Source organism: Biomphalaria glabrata, chromosome 1, assembly GCF_947242115.1.
Source record: "Biomphalaria glabrata chromosome 1, xgBioGlab47.1, whole genome shotgun sequence".
NCBI classification, from domain to species: Eukaryota; Metazoa; Mollusca; class Gastropoda; family Planorbidae; genus Biomphalaria; species Biomphalaria glabrata.
Window position 1 is genome coordinate 6,540,934 of NC_074711.1, and position 13,181 is coordinate 6,554,114.

Here is a 13,181-nt window from a genome sequence, read left to right on the forward strand (position 1 = left end):
GTATAAGTTTGATGTTTTTTGCTTTTTTTTTTTATTGTACTAATTGATCGCTTGACCAGATAAAGACTTCCGTGTCCAGCTGAAAGGTCTGGTACTAGCTGACCTTGACCGAGCTGGGAAGAAAATATTTTGACGCCACACCCTGTGGCTATCTGGTTTATATGGGTCAGCTCTGAGAGGATTCTGAACAAGCAAGGTCAACTTTCTAGAAATAGATTTCTAACCTAGATCAAAATGTAGATCAATTTTTCATATATAGCCAAGGAGTAAACCATGAGGTCTGTGACTCTCTCCATATCTCTCTCGGAAGATGAATAGTTGTCCCTGATTTCCAGGAACAGATTGTCATCCTTAAACATGTATATGTTAACATGCAAGATGTATATTCTTTTAATTACTATTCTGATTCGAGTAAATATTTTAAAACCATATACTATGAATCCATAATGTCTGGTCAATTTAATAAATTTCACAAAATACGGAAAAATTTTAATTCCTGAAGTATTTTGAGGTTGTGGCTGAGTGAAATACACTGGTAGCCATTGAGCAAGGTGGTTTGAGTTCGAGTCTCGATGTCAACCAGTAATTTTTTTTTTTTTAAATTTTTTATTAAGATTTGACTGAGCGCCTAAAGGTAGCACGGAAAACTTCAGCCAGTTTCCCCGCCCCCCAAATGTCTACTAGAGAGATTAGAGTCCAACAGTTCTCAACATTTTAAGCTCGGCGACCCCTTTTTACTATCCCTCACTCTGCTGCGACCCCCCCCCCAAAATAACATACACAGCAATAGAAGAATACACTAAATACAATCCATATTTTTGATGGTCTTAGGCGACCCCTGACAAATCGTCAATCGACCCGTCAAGGGGGACCCACAGGTTGAGAACCCCTGGATTAGACAGAAGAAATGTTAAGAGATTTTTACGATAAACTAAATAATGCCTTATGCCGTTATATTTAACAACACTGTTACCAACTAAATAACAAAGAATTTATCTATAATTTAAACATTATCTTAATCGCTTTTAATCATAATGTCCATAACCATCATTTAGATACAACTTATAAAAAGCCCACAAAAGAGGCAGGAGCGCCCAAATAAGAGGTAAAGAAAAGAGGTCTAAGGCCCAAGGGTGGTGACAAAGCTAAAATTGCATAGCGCAAATTCTGAGGTTTCCTTCATAAACAAAAAACACAAGACAATTGTCAACCTTATGATCGTCAAGTTTTGCACAATTTCTGAACGATGTGAACATTAACACCTTCTCTCCGTAATTATTTACCACACTCTGATGGAATCAACGTTGGTATCGTCTGTTAGGAGAGAAAGAGTTAAGTGTTGTGAAAACATGGACTTTAAGGTTTCAAAAAAAAAAAGCAAAAACAAAATAAATAAACTATGAATTTTTAATTGATGAACTCCGGTGGGTATATTACAATGAACAGTGTAAATGATGATGAGATATATATAACTTCTCAATGACCTTGACTGCTCAACAGTATTATATGATATGGACGTGGATGAGTTAACCTGTTTGTCTTGTGTGTTATTGTAAGTGAACGTAGAATCTGACTAAACCACAGAAGAAATTCTTGGCAGTCTGCAAGGCTAAAAGATGTAGAAGGTATATCATCTTCGTATAAAAAAAAGCTTAAAAAAAACCCATTACTTATCAGCACAGCCTTTATTTTGTACACAGGATGCACCGAAAAGTTTGTAATGTCAGTTTTTTTTCCCCCACCTATAGCATGAAAGCAGATCTATACAAACAATTAAAAAAAAAACAACAACTCAAAGACGAGTTGACCAGAATGGACCTCGTTCACCAATCGTAAATAAACTCATTTAGCCACGTCATAATATTGATAAAACAATGAAAAATACGTATCACGTGACAGCCTTTATGGATTGCATAATTTGTATAGAAGATATATAGAGTCACGTGGCTAAATGTTGTTTGTTTACGATCGGTGAATGAGGTCCATTCAGTGTTGTGTATTTATGTTTCTTTGTTGTGTCTGTACTGGTGTGTCAAAATGTCGTGGTCTCCAGGTCAGCTTGTGCCTGTGTAGTGTGTTATTGTGAACTGTTGTCATTCTTGTACAATAAAGCCTCGGGTCAAGACATTTCTTCCTGTAGTGTTTTATTAAGTTACAATCCTTTCATCCTTCACTAGCTATGAATTTGATGTTTTACCTTGACCTTTATGTTGACGCGTCATTTAATATTAAAAAAAAAAAAAACAAACAGCATGAAAACTTATTAAAGATTTTCATTTAATATTCTTTCACTTTAAGTTTTTAGCGGCCCGCGAAAGGGGAAACGACGCTATTAGTTTTGTGTGGAATGTCTGTCCGTCCGTTTGTCCGTCCCGTTTAGATCTCGTAAACTAGAAAAGATAGTCAAAATCCGACATCATTATATTTTAGATCATTCAAAGTTCTGATGCAACGGCTACTTTTTTCTTTTCTGAAAGCGAAAAATCTAATTTGTTGAATCACTTATGCAAGCAGTTTTTTTTTTCATAAAAATACACCACTTTTACAACCATTCACAATTAATATTAATAACCACGGGAGGGTCTTTAGTAGGGGAGAATTCCATTTATCATATTTTTTTAACACATTTATGCAACTGGTTTTAGATTTTTTTTTTTTTTTTTTTTTTACGGAAATATTTTTTTCTTGATGATTTGAATAAGAGATTGACCTTTTACAAAACAATAAGGTCAATTAGATATTCATTATAAGATATTAGTTATGTCAGGTTCACATCTAATTTCACATTTACTTTCACCTATCCATTGGTCTACTGGACCGCTGGGGCACAACACAAAATCTGTCAACCTTCTTTCTCCATTCTTCTCTGTCATTAGCCTTTGATAGAATTTCATTCTGGTGTTCTTTCTGAAAATATTCAAATCTGCATTTTTACATGTCGGGGTGGACCACTTCGGGGGCCGATTTTGAGTTTGTGTTTTCACAAAAACTGTCTTTGTTACCTTGTTTATTTAAGTGATCTGTTCTTCGATAAGAATTTGATTTTTAATTTGATTGTAACTGCTAAAATGAATACCGTAAATGTTATATGGTTTTAAATTTGTATAGTTTATCAAATCTTTCGTATTGTCTATTCTCTGCACCGGATACACCCAAAAGCTTTCTATTTATGGATTCTCATGAGAATCTCTCATACAAATTTTACAGAAACATTGCTTAAATTTAAACAAAATCCCCAGCCTCATTGACTTAGCTGACCTTATCGAGAAAGAATTCAGCCATGATTTTATGAGCCAATGTCTTCACACACAAACTCAAGACTCTAGCCTTGAGCAACTTCTCAAGCTCTCAACTTCTTTACTTCTCAGCACCTCTGCCAATGTCGTTTTATATTTGCGCTGCTTTAAAAGTTTGTTTTAAAAAAAGATGTTTAAATATTGTGCCACGACTCTCAAGCAATATTGTCTTGCTTTCTCGTTTTATCTTGGCGCCCCAGGGCTGACGCTTGACCGTGCCCTTTGACCTATCAAACTTCTCCCAAATCTGCATTTTATATCTTCAATAAAAAACAACAACAATTATTTATTTTGATGTTTAGTTTCCTGAGATTGGGGCCCATCCTGATTTAGCATTATTTTATTGGCTTTTCGTATTACGAAATACGAAAAATGGCCAGCTCCTCTAGCACCGAAGCAAAAGCCACCTTAACCTGCGATATTTGTGGACAGGAGTGTCTCCCCAAAATAGGACTCCACAGCCACATGAGGAAGTGCGCGAGATGAACCATAGTCCTTTTACGAATGAAGGAGGCCAACAATTGACTTTTTAAATGAACTGTACACATATAGAACGTATGTTTCATATTCATAATATTGACGGTTTGTGGACAATTGACCTTTCTTCAAAACGTCAAGAAAGTTTGTATCCACGACTTTTCAAACAGGCCAAATCAAATCTGAAACCGCTTAAGAAACCGGAAGTTGGTATGTCAGACGTCATGTGATAATTTCATGGAATGAAAGTTCTTTTTGACTTAGTTGTGTTTAGCAGTTAAAAGTACTTCAAATCTTAACAAAAATGTGTATTAAATTTCATATGACATATAATGTAGCTTAATACTTATTTTGTAAAATAAAAAACAATAACAACAACAAAATCAGAAGATCCTTAAAAAAATTACACCCTAATTGTTAATCAAGTTACTCATTTCAATTGTAAACTTAAATTCTTTTAATTAATTGGTGTTCCTGGTTGATTTATCAACATGTTTTATGGTGTGATGAATGAATTTTTCCCAGCATATAGAATTTTTAAACAAGAAAAATAAAAAAAAAATTTAAAAATTTTAAAAGTTTTATTAGACGTACTTATATCAATTAATTTGGATCAGTAATGTAATTAAATTTATAATAGACCTAGATTAACAATAAAAAAGCATTTATAAAAATGAAAAAGTGGGTAACGACCAGAATTCGAACTTATGGCTCAAGCCTTCTCAGGCTTCTCAAGGCAACAAGGTAACCCCTATGCTAGTGGAGAGCCAATGAATATGAAGATTGTATAATTAACTGTTGTTTCTATAGTCTCGTCCTATTTTTCATGGTGTGTTCATTAAGACTCAACGACGATATATAAAAGGGACTAATTTAGATTAAACTACCACTTCAGTCAAGTACAAAGTCTTTCCCTTGTTTGAAATACTAAACAAAATAACTAATTAGCAATAATTCATTAATTAATTGGTTAATTTTTTTTATTGATTCTTGTGTTGTCAGGTAAATGAAATAATTGTGTGAAATTTCAGCTTGATCCGAGATTGGATGTGGGAGAAATAACGTGTACAGACTTTTGACAAGACAGAAAGATATACAGAGTGAGTTGATATAAGCTTTGTAAAAAAAAAATCTGCTATTTTTGTCCATTTCTAAGTATTTAATAAAAAGCTTTTATCAACTCCCTCTGTCTTTCTGTCTGTCTGATAAAATCTTTTTTACAGTTATTTCTCCAACACCCATTCTCGTATCTTTATACAATTATGTATTGTACCTGACAAAACATGAATCAATCAAACAATTAACATATTTTAAAATTATAATTGTTAATTAATTATTTTGTTTGGTATCGAATAGAAAAGCAAAGTTCCCCTTTCAGACCTAAAAATCATGAAATTAAAAATCGAGATTCAAACCCAAGACTCCAGGTTTGGACGCCAAGCGCTTAACCACTCAGCAACGCGCCCCCGATTGGTATCGAATAAGGGGAAAATATGCTACTTACTGAGAGTTGTGTCTGTATATATGGAGTTATTCCCCTTTGAAACTTCTGTATTCGGTTTTTGTCCCACTTCCCATTCTCGGGTCAAATTAAAATTTCGCATAACCATTGATAGCCGATGACAACACACGATTCATTTAAAAGTGTAACAAATTAGTCAATCCATTAATGGTAAATAATCAATTTAGTTTTAAATAGAAGAATGGATGTTATTCTTGCGCTATTAACATATATTGCAATGAATGTAGTTTTATTATTTTTATTTATTTTGCTTGTTGGATTAGGTTTTAGAGTTAGTCTCATTCTTGTGTGAATTTTTAAAAAGCTAATATCAACCCCGTCTGTCCGTCTGTCTGTCTGGTAAAACGTGTTTTTTTTTCAAAATAAATATTGTAATATAAGAAAGTAATGGAACAATGAGATCAGATTTATAAATACTGCATTGCTGTATTCACGCATACATTAATACTACTGAAAGCATTTTTATTGTTACTAATGAACCAGCAGCACGGGTAAGGTCACACGTGATTCGTGTCAGCCTGCTTCTAGAATTAGCGTGTGTAAACAAGATGTCGTGTGGATAGTTCGAGTTGGTCACCTGATCTTTCTAATTTGAAACTTGACAGGACGTAATCATCTTCTTTTTTTAAGTAACGTCTGTATAAGATAAGATAAGATAAGAAGCTGTATGATTCGGACAAATTGTAGAAGCTTGTTTGGGCCTTATAGTAGGCAGAGAGAGAGAGAGAGAGAGAGAGAGAGCGTGTAAGGACAACTTGATACAGTTTAGCTCAGTGCGAGATAGTAGAAGAGAGGTGTGTATGACTTGATGTAAACTAACTGGAGTTAATTAACTGAAGTGGACTAGAGTCGGTACAGTTGAGAGTCAGTACAGTTTGAGTACCATTCGGAACAGTTGAGAAGTGCTGAGTGCAGAGAAGTGCAATGAAGTTCAGATAAGTACATTAAAATGCAGAGGAGTACAAGAAAGTGAAGAGAAGTACAAGAAAGTGCATAGAAGTACAATGAAGTGTAAAGAAGTACAGTGAAGTACATAGAAGTACACTTAAGTGCAGCAAAGTACACTTAAGTGCAGAGAATTACACTAAAGCGCAGAGAAATGTACTTAAGTGCAGAGAAGTACACTGAAGTGCATCAATGTACAGTTGAGTGCTGCAAAGTACAGAGAAGTGCAGAGAAATACATAGAAGTGCAGATATGGTACAGTTAGACAGTCTCCTACGCTAAATGTGTACGGTGACAAAATCGCTAGATTTTGAAAAGTAATAAACTTATAACGAACTGACATTGGAGTTACCAAGTTCTCTGTATTGAATTTATTCATGTGTCTACATGTAAACCAAAAGAAGAAAAAATACGTAACAATTTTAAGGATTGATGAAGGTATAATAATAATGATTATAATAATAATAATAATCTTTATTATCCGTAAGGAAATTTGTCTTACAATTTGTGCATTACACCAAACAAAAAACATTATAACTATAAGAAACCAAAGTGTACATTCACACCAGACTCACTCATAATTTACATGTGACAAAGTTTATACCAGATTGTTCTTATTTAATGATTTGATTGCCAGGGGAACAAAAGAGTGTTTGTGTCTGTTTGTCTTTGCTATCGGTGTCTTGTATCTCTTTTGTGATGGTAAAATCACAAAATCCTGACACAAAGGGTGATTCTTTATTTCGAGGATCTTGTTAGCTTTTTTATAGATGCTTGTCTCAAACAACTGCCCAAATGGGGTTTGTTTTTTGCCAATGATTTTGCCAGCAGCATTGAGGATTCTATTAAGTTTCTTCCTATTTTTAATGCTCAGATTGCCATACCAGGCAGTGATATTGAAACTGAAATGGGACTAGACAACTCACACGGAGCCACTACTTATAAAAAATCTGTCCATATGCGAAGGAGTATTTCCTTTAACTAGAAACATATCTTCTCAATTTACTTTCATAGTCTAGTGGCTTTAGAGTTAGTTTTAAAACTCAATCGTTTAAAAACCTGCCACACTCTGATGTAGGGAAGAAGGAATCTGTAGACCAATATCCATATCGTCTTATAGAGATATTTTCTCTACTGCACATGCGCAACAGTGGAGATAAACTTACCAAGATGATTTGTGATAACCACAGACCTAAATGTTGATAACAAATCGCAGGTAAGTTAAAAAGTTGGATTACGGTTCATGGCTTCACAGATCTCTCTCTCTCTCTCTCTCTCTTATGCTTATGTATATGTATATACAAAGACAGAGAGAGAGAGAGAGAGATTTATACATTTTCTTTGCTTCAGAACGAGAAGTTTAAAATGCCATTAAAACACAGCCTATAGAAAAAGAAAGTTTCTATTAGATCTAGGCAACCCAATCCTAATGCTTTATTCAATTTGAGATATCTAGGCTAAAAAGTAGTTCTATGGACCTGCCTTTAATCTTTTAGCGCTTAATTCTCGCCACAAGACAATGAACAGCTGGTGGGTGCACACAATGATAATTTAGATATTTCAAATAAAGTCTTGATTGTAACGATTTAAAACAATGTTGAGATGTCAGCCCATAGACATATTATTTCTCTGGAGCTCATAAGACTTAGAAAACAACCGCCACCCCATCCATTATAACTACTTCAAGTCGTCGCCAAGAGGGTGACGCTTCTGTCCATCAGGGCTAAAATCGAGCAGTGTCAAAACTCGTTTGTTCCTTACTCTGTCAGACTGTATCAGTGCCACTTATGACTAGGAAACGTGAAAAGGATCAAGACATCTGTGTGTAGTCACTTAGCTTCTCTGTATCTTGTGTCTGTATTTTGTGTCTGTATCTTGTGTCTGTATCTTGTGTCTGTATTTTGTGTCTGTATCTTGTGTCAGTATCTTGTGTCTGTATCTTGTGTCTGTATCCTGTGTCTGTATCTTGTGTCTGTATCTTGTGTCTGTATCCTGTGTCTGTATCTTGTGTCTGTATCTTGTGTCTGTATTTTGTGTCTGTATCTTGTGTCTGTATCTTGTGTCTGTATCTTGTGTCTGTATCTTGTGTTTGTATCTTGTGTCTGTATCTTGTGTCTGTATCTTGTGTCTGTATCCTGTGTCTGTATCTTGTGTCTGTATCTTGTGTCTGTATCTTGTGTCTGTATCTTGTGTCTGTATTTTGTGTCTGTATCTTGTGTCTGTATCTTGTGTCTGTATCCTGTGTCTGTATCCTGTGTCTGTATCTTGTGTCTGTATCTTGTGTCTGTATCTTGTGTCTGTATCCTGTGTCTGTTTCTTGTGTCTGTATCTTGTGTCTGTATCTTGTGTTTGTATCTTGTGTCTGTATCTTGTGTCTGTATCCTGTGTCTGTATCTTGTGTCTGTATCTTGTGTCTGTATCTTGTGTCTGTATCCTGTGTCTGTATCTTGTGTCTGTATCTTGTGTCTGTATCCTGTGTCTGTATCTTGTGTCTGTATCCTGTGTCTGTATCTTGTGTCTGTATCCTGTGTCTGTTTCTTGTGTCTGTATCTTGTGTCTGTATCTTGTGTTTGTATCTTGTGTCTGTATCTTGTGTCTGTATCTTGTGTCTGTATCTTGTGTCTGTATCTTGTGTCTGTATCCTGTGTCTGTATCTTGTGTCTGTATCCTGTGTCTGTATCTTGTGTCTGTATCTTGTGTCTGTATCCTGTGTCTGTATCTTGTGTCTGTATCCTGTGTCTGTATCTTGTGTCTGTATCTTGTGTCTGTATCCTGTGTCTGTATCTTGTGTCTGTATCTTGTGTCTGTATCTTGTGTCTGTATCCTGTGTCTGTATCTTGTGTCTGTATCTTGTGTCTGTATCTTGTGTTTGTATCTTGTGTCTGTATCTTGTGTATGTATCTTGTGTCTGTATCCTGTGTCTGTATCTTGTGTCTGTATCCTGTGTCTGTATCCTGTGTCTGTATCCTGTGTCTGTATCTTGTGTCTGTATCTTGTGTCTGTATTTTGTGTCTGTATCTTGTGTCTGTATCTTGTGTCTGTATCTTGTGTCTGTATCTTGTGTCTGTATCTTGTGTCTGTATCTTGTGTCTGTATCTTGTGTCTGTATCTTGTGTCAGTATCTTGTGTCTGTATCTTGTGTCTGTATCTTGTGTATGTATCTTGTTCGTGTAAACTAGTTCCTCCACTTTTAGAGACCAGGATGTCAATAGAGTTGCCGGCCCATTCTTTTACGTTGTCCACTCAGCTTTTCTTATGGGCGAGTTTTGTGTGTGTGTACTCGGGTACTCCCTTTACTGGACCTTGAAGGATGACTTTGGACAATGAGTCATGTTTTACAATATGACCGAACCAATTCAATTTTCGTCTTTTAACGGTATTGGCTTTATCTTCCTTCTTACCAGCCTTAGTGTTGATTTGTTAAAGTACACACTCGTATGTCTTCTTTTCCTGGTATTTGATACCCTGCATATTTCTGCATTTGTTTTAAAAAGCCTCAAGTCTTAAACGTAAATAGAACAATTGTAGGTGATGGTGCTCTTCCTTCGTGATGTACGAACAAGAGTAATGAAGAATTGTACATGTATTTTATATATTACAAATACATATAAATATTAATGTTTATATTTCTAAAATTGATGATTAACGTTTATTTTGATAGCATATTCAATGATCGAATAAAAGTTCTCACGTTAACCAGTCTATATTAGCCTTGCCTTGCTACCAACCTTGGAGAAGAGAAACGCTGAATCCAAACATCTGCAGCCTTGCAGGTATACCTCAACATGGGAAAGGCTTCTTGATTCAACCCTGAGTCGGCGACCTTTAGGCAGCTTGCATCAGCAGCTTGCATCAACAGTGCTACACCCAGGCAGAACGTGCGACACTGCTGATCCCAAACTACATCGGCACTTGCTGTTCCTCCAGACACTGGGGGAGGGGGGGGGAGTATTCGGTGGGCGACATCGTTCCAGCCATAGCTCCACTCTATCCGATGATCCATAGTTGCTTAGCCACTAAAGGAAACCAATAACACCGCTTCTAGGATCGAATGCGGACCACGGGTCGTAGTTTTCTGGCATCACTGGTCCACGCTATTTATTTTTTTTTGGTATTACTTTATCTCTGTATTAAAAAGACTTTCTAAAATCAGAATCTCACGAGACGAGGTAATAAAAAAAAACCCAGTCATGAGTCAACAACACAGTAACTCACTTTCTGGGGAAAGTTGGTTTTGAAAGAAAACGTTTTATACTAGTTTAGAGAGTATGTTAGTTTTGTTAGACAAATATATTGTGTATTGTTTTTAGCGACGGTAAAAGTAGTGACGTAGTAAGACAAATGAATGACGTAGTAGACTAGGCGAACAAGAAGAGCAACATGGCGATAGTATAGAAGTAGGTTGTTTCGGATGATAGTTAGATAAGTAGCAACGTTTATGAAGACTAGACGGACTTCCCAGTTATAAATAAATGTGTAATTTGAAACAGTAAAAGTCGTTAATACGTATATTTTTGGAGGCGCGGTGGCTGAGCGATAAAACGCTTGGCTTCCGAACCGGGGTCCGGGGTTCGAAACTTGGTGAAGACTGGGATTTTTAATTTTCTGGATCTTCGGGCGCCTCTGAGTCCACCCAGCTCTAATGGGTACCTGACATTAGTTGGGGAAAAGTAAAGGCGGTTGGTCGTTGTGCTGGCCACATGACACCCTCGTTAATCGTAGGCCACAGAATCAGATGACCTTTACATCATCTGCCCCATAGACCATGAGGTCTGAAAGGGGAACTTTTTTTTAAAGTATATTTTTAACCTGTTATATGTGATTAATGTGGGGTAATTAATGAGATAGAAGTGAAGTCAGATACAAGATTAGCCCGCAACAATAGCTTGATACAAAACAGAGGTAGAGCGATATATTTGTTTATCAAATGTGATAAACGGTTAAACTGATTATAAACCAAATTGCCTATAATGACCACGCTATCGAAACCTGCCTATATATCCATACAGATCGAGATCTTGATCTTAACAAGCCCAGAATTTATTTTAAAAAAGAGGATGATAAAAAAAAATAATCCAAAGAATAAAAAAAAAAAACCCAGAAGATGCTAGAAACAAAAATCCACTTATCTTAACTGGAACGTCAAAATCATTTCACTGAACGTATTGCGCAATGTGACAACATTTTTTGACTTGCTCAGGGGCAACTTCCAGAGCAAAATTCAATTTCCTGGATGCGGTGGTTAATGCACAAAAAGGTTTGGTTATTTTTTTAAAACGTTGTCTTTTCAGGAGATAAATGTGAACTCGTAGTGTAACACCGTAATAAACTTGATTACTCAATACTGCTTTGTTAGCAAGAAATTGATAACTCAGTACTGCGTTGTTAGCAAGAACTTTATTACTAAGTACTGCGTTGTTAGCAAGAACTTTATTACTAAGTACTGCGTTGTTAGCAAGAACTTTATTACTAAGTACTGCGTTGTTAGCAAGAACTTTATTACTAAGTACTGCGTTGATAGCAAGGACTTTATAACTAAGTACTGCGTTGTTAGCAAGTACTTTATTACTAAGTACTGCTTTGTTAGCTAGAACTTTATTACTAAGTACTGCGTTGTTAGCAAGAACTTTATTACTAAGTACTGCGTTGATAGCAAGAACTTTATTACTAAGTACCGCTGATATCAAGGACTTTATAACTAAGTACTGCGTTGTTAGCAAGTACTTTATTACTAAGTACTGCTTTGTTAGCAAGAGCCTGTATGTAGTCACTGAATGAACTCTTTATGTTGTGTCTGTTGTATTTATGTGTATTTTTCTGTTGTGTTGTCTTTATATGAGAAAAGAGTCCTTGTAATCACAACAAATTTCCGTAAGGATCAATAAAGCAGTCTTAGTCTTAGTATTGCTTTGTTAGCAAGAACTTTATTAGTCAAAGCTGCTTTATTATCAGGAACTAAGCGTAAAACGCAGTCTTGCTTTGGTAGCGTGAACTAAGCGTTCAAACGCAGTCTTGCTTTGGTAGCGTGAAGTAAGCGTTCAAACGCAGTCTTGCTTTGGTAGCGTGAAGTAAGCGTTCAAACGCAGTCTTGCTTTGGTAGCGTGAAGTAAGCGTTCAAACGCAGTCTTGCTTTGGTAGCGTGAAGTAAGCGTTCAAACGCAGTCTTGCTTTGGTAGCGTGAAGTAAGCGTTCAAACGCAGTCTTGCTTTGGTAGCGCGAAGTAAGCGTTCAAACGCAGTCTTGCTTTGGTAGCGTGAAGTAAGCGTTCAAACGCAGTCTTGCTTTGTTAACTAGAACTCGGCTTATTACTCAGTACTTCTTCTTGCAAAGCGTTTACCATTTAAAATGTTTATTGTGGTCTCATGTTTAAACACCACTTTTCAATAGGTTCAAAATGTACAACTTATTCCGAAACAAAAAACTGGAATTAGTGGGATAGTAGATAAGTAAACGAATGACGAATTTAAAAATATACATTGGTAAACAGTAACGGCCAAAAATAACGAAACGAACTAGGTCAAAATATCTTTGTTTAGAATAACTAGGTAGAGAGGAACGTGTCAAGCATGAGTTACATAACTGTTGCATTCTGGGCGATTTTTTTTTCGTGGAAATAGGAGGGAGGGGGGGGGGAAGGTGGAAACTAAGGCATAGGCGTAGCTAGTACGTTCAGTTTTTTTTCTTTGAGGTCTTTTGTACGATAAAATATGTTCTGTTTTGAGTCTTGAGTGTATTGACAGTAGACGCCCCTTCCCTTCAAAGCTCAGCGGTCTGCAAGAGTGCTCTGCCGAATTCACGGTGCTAACCCCTTTTTTCCTATATATTTAGAGCTTCAAAATTTTCTGAAGTGTCTACAGTGCGATATCCTGCTATTCTTCTAACACTATGAAGTGCAGGTCATATATCAACTCTGCTCTACACTGAAATTTATTGATGGAGCC

The 13,181-nt window shown here is 36.1% G+C and overlaps 1 long non-coding RNA gene across 1 annotated transcript in view; it reads right to left on the minus strand.

Annotated features, from left to right (window-relative positions):
- Positions 1–1,222: 1,222 nt before the first annotated feature.
- LOC129924442 (uncharacterized) overlaps positions 1,223–13,181 on the minus strand; it is a 40,509-nt gene continuing 28,550 nt past the window's right edge. The window contains exon 3 of the long non-coding RNA XR_008776384.1: positions 1,223–1,314. This is a non-coding gene — a long non-coding RNA (uncharacterized LOC129924442). The remainder of the gene's footprint in view (positions 1,315–13,181) is intronic.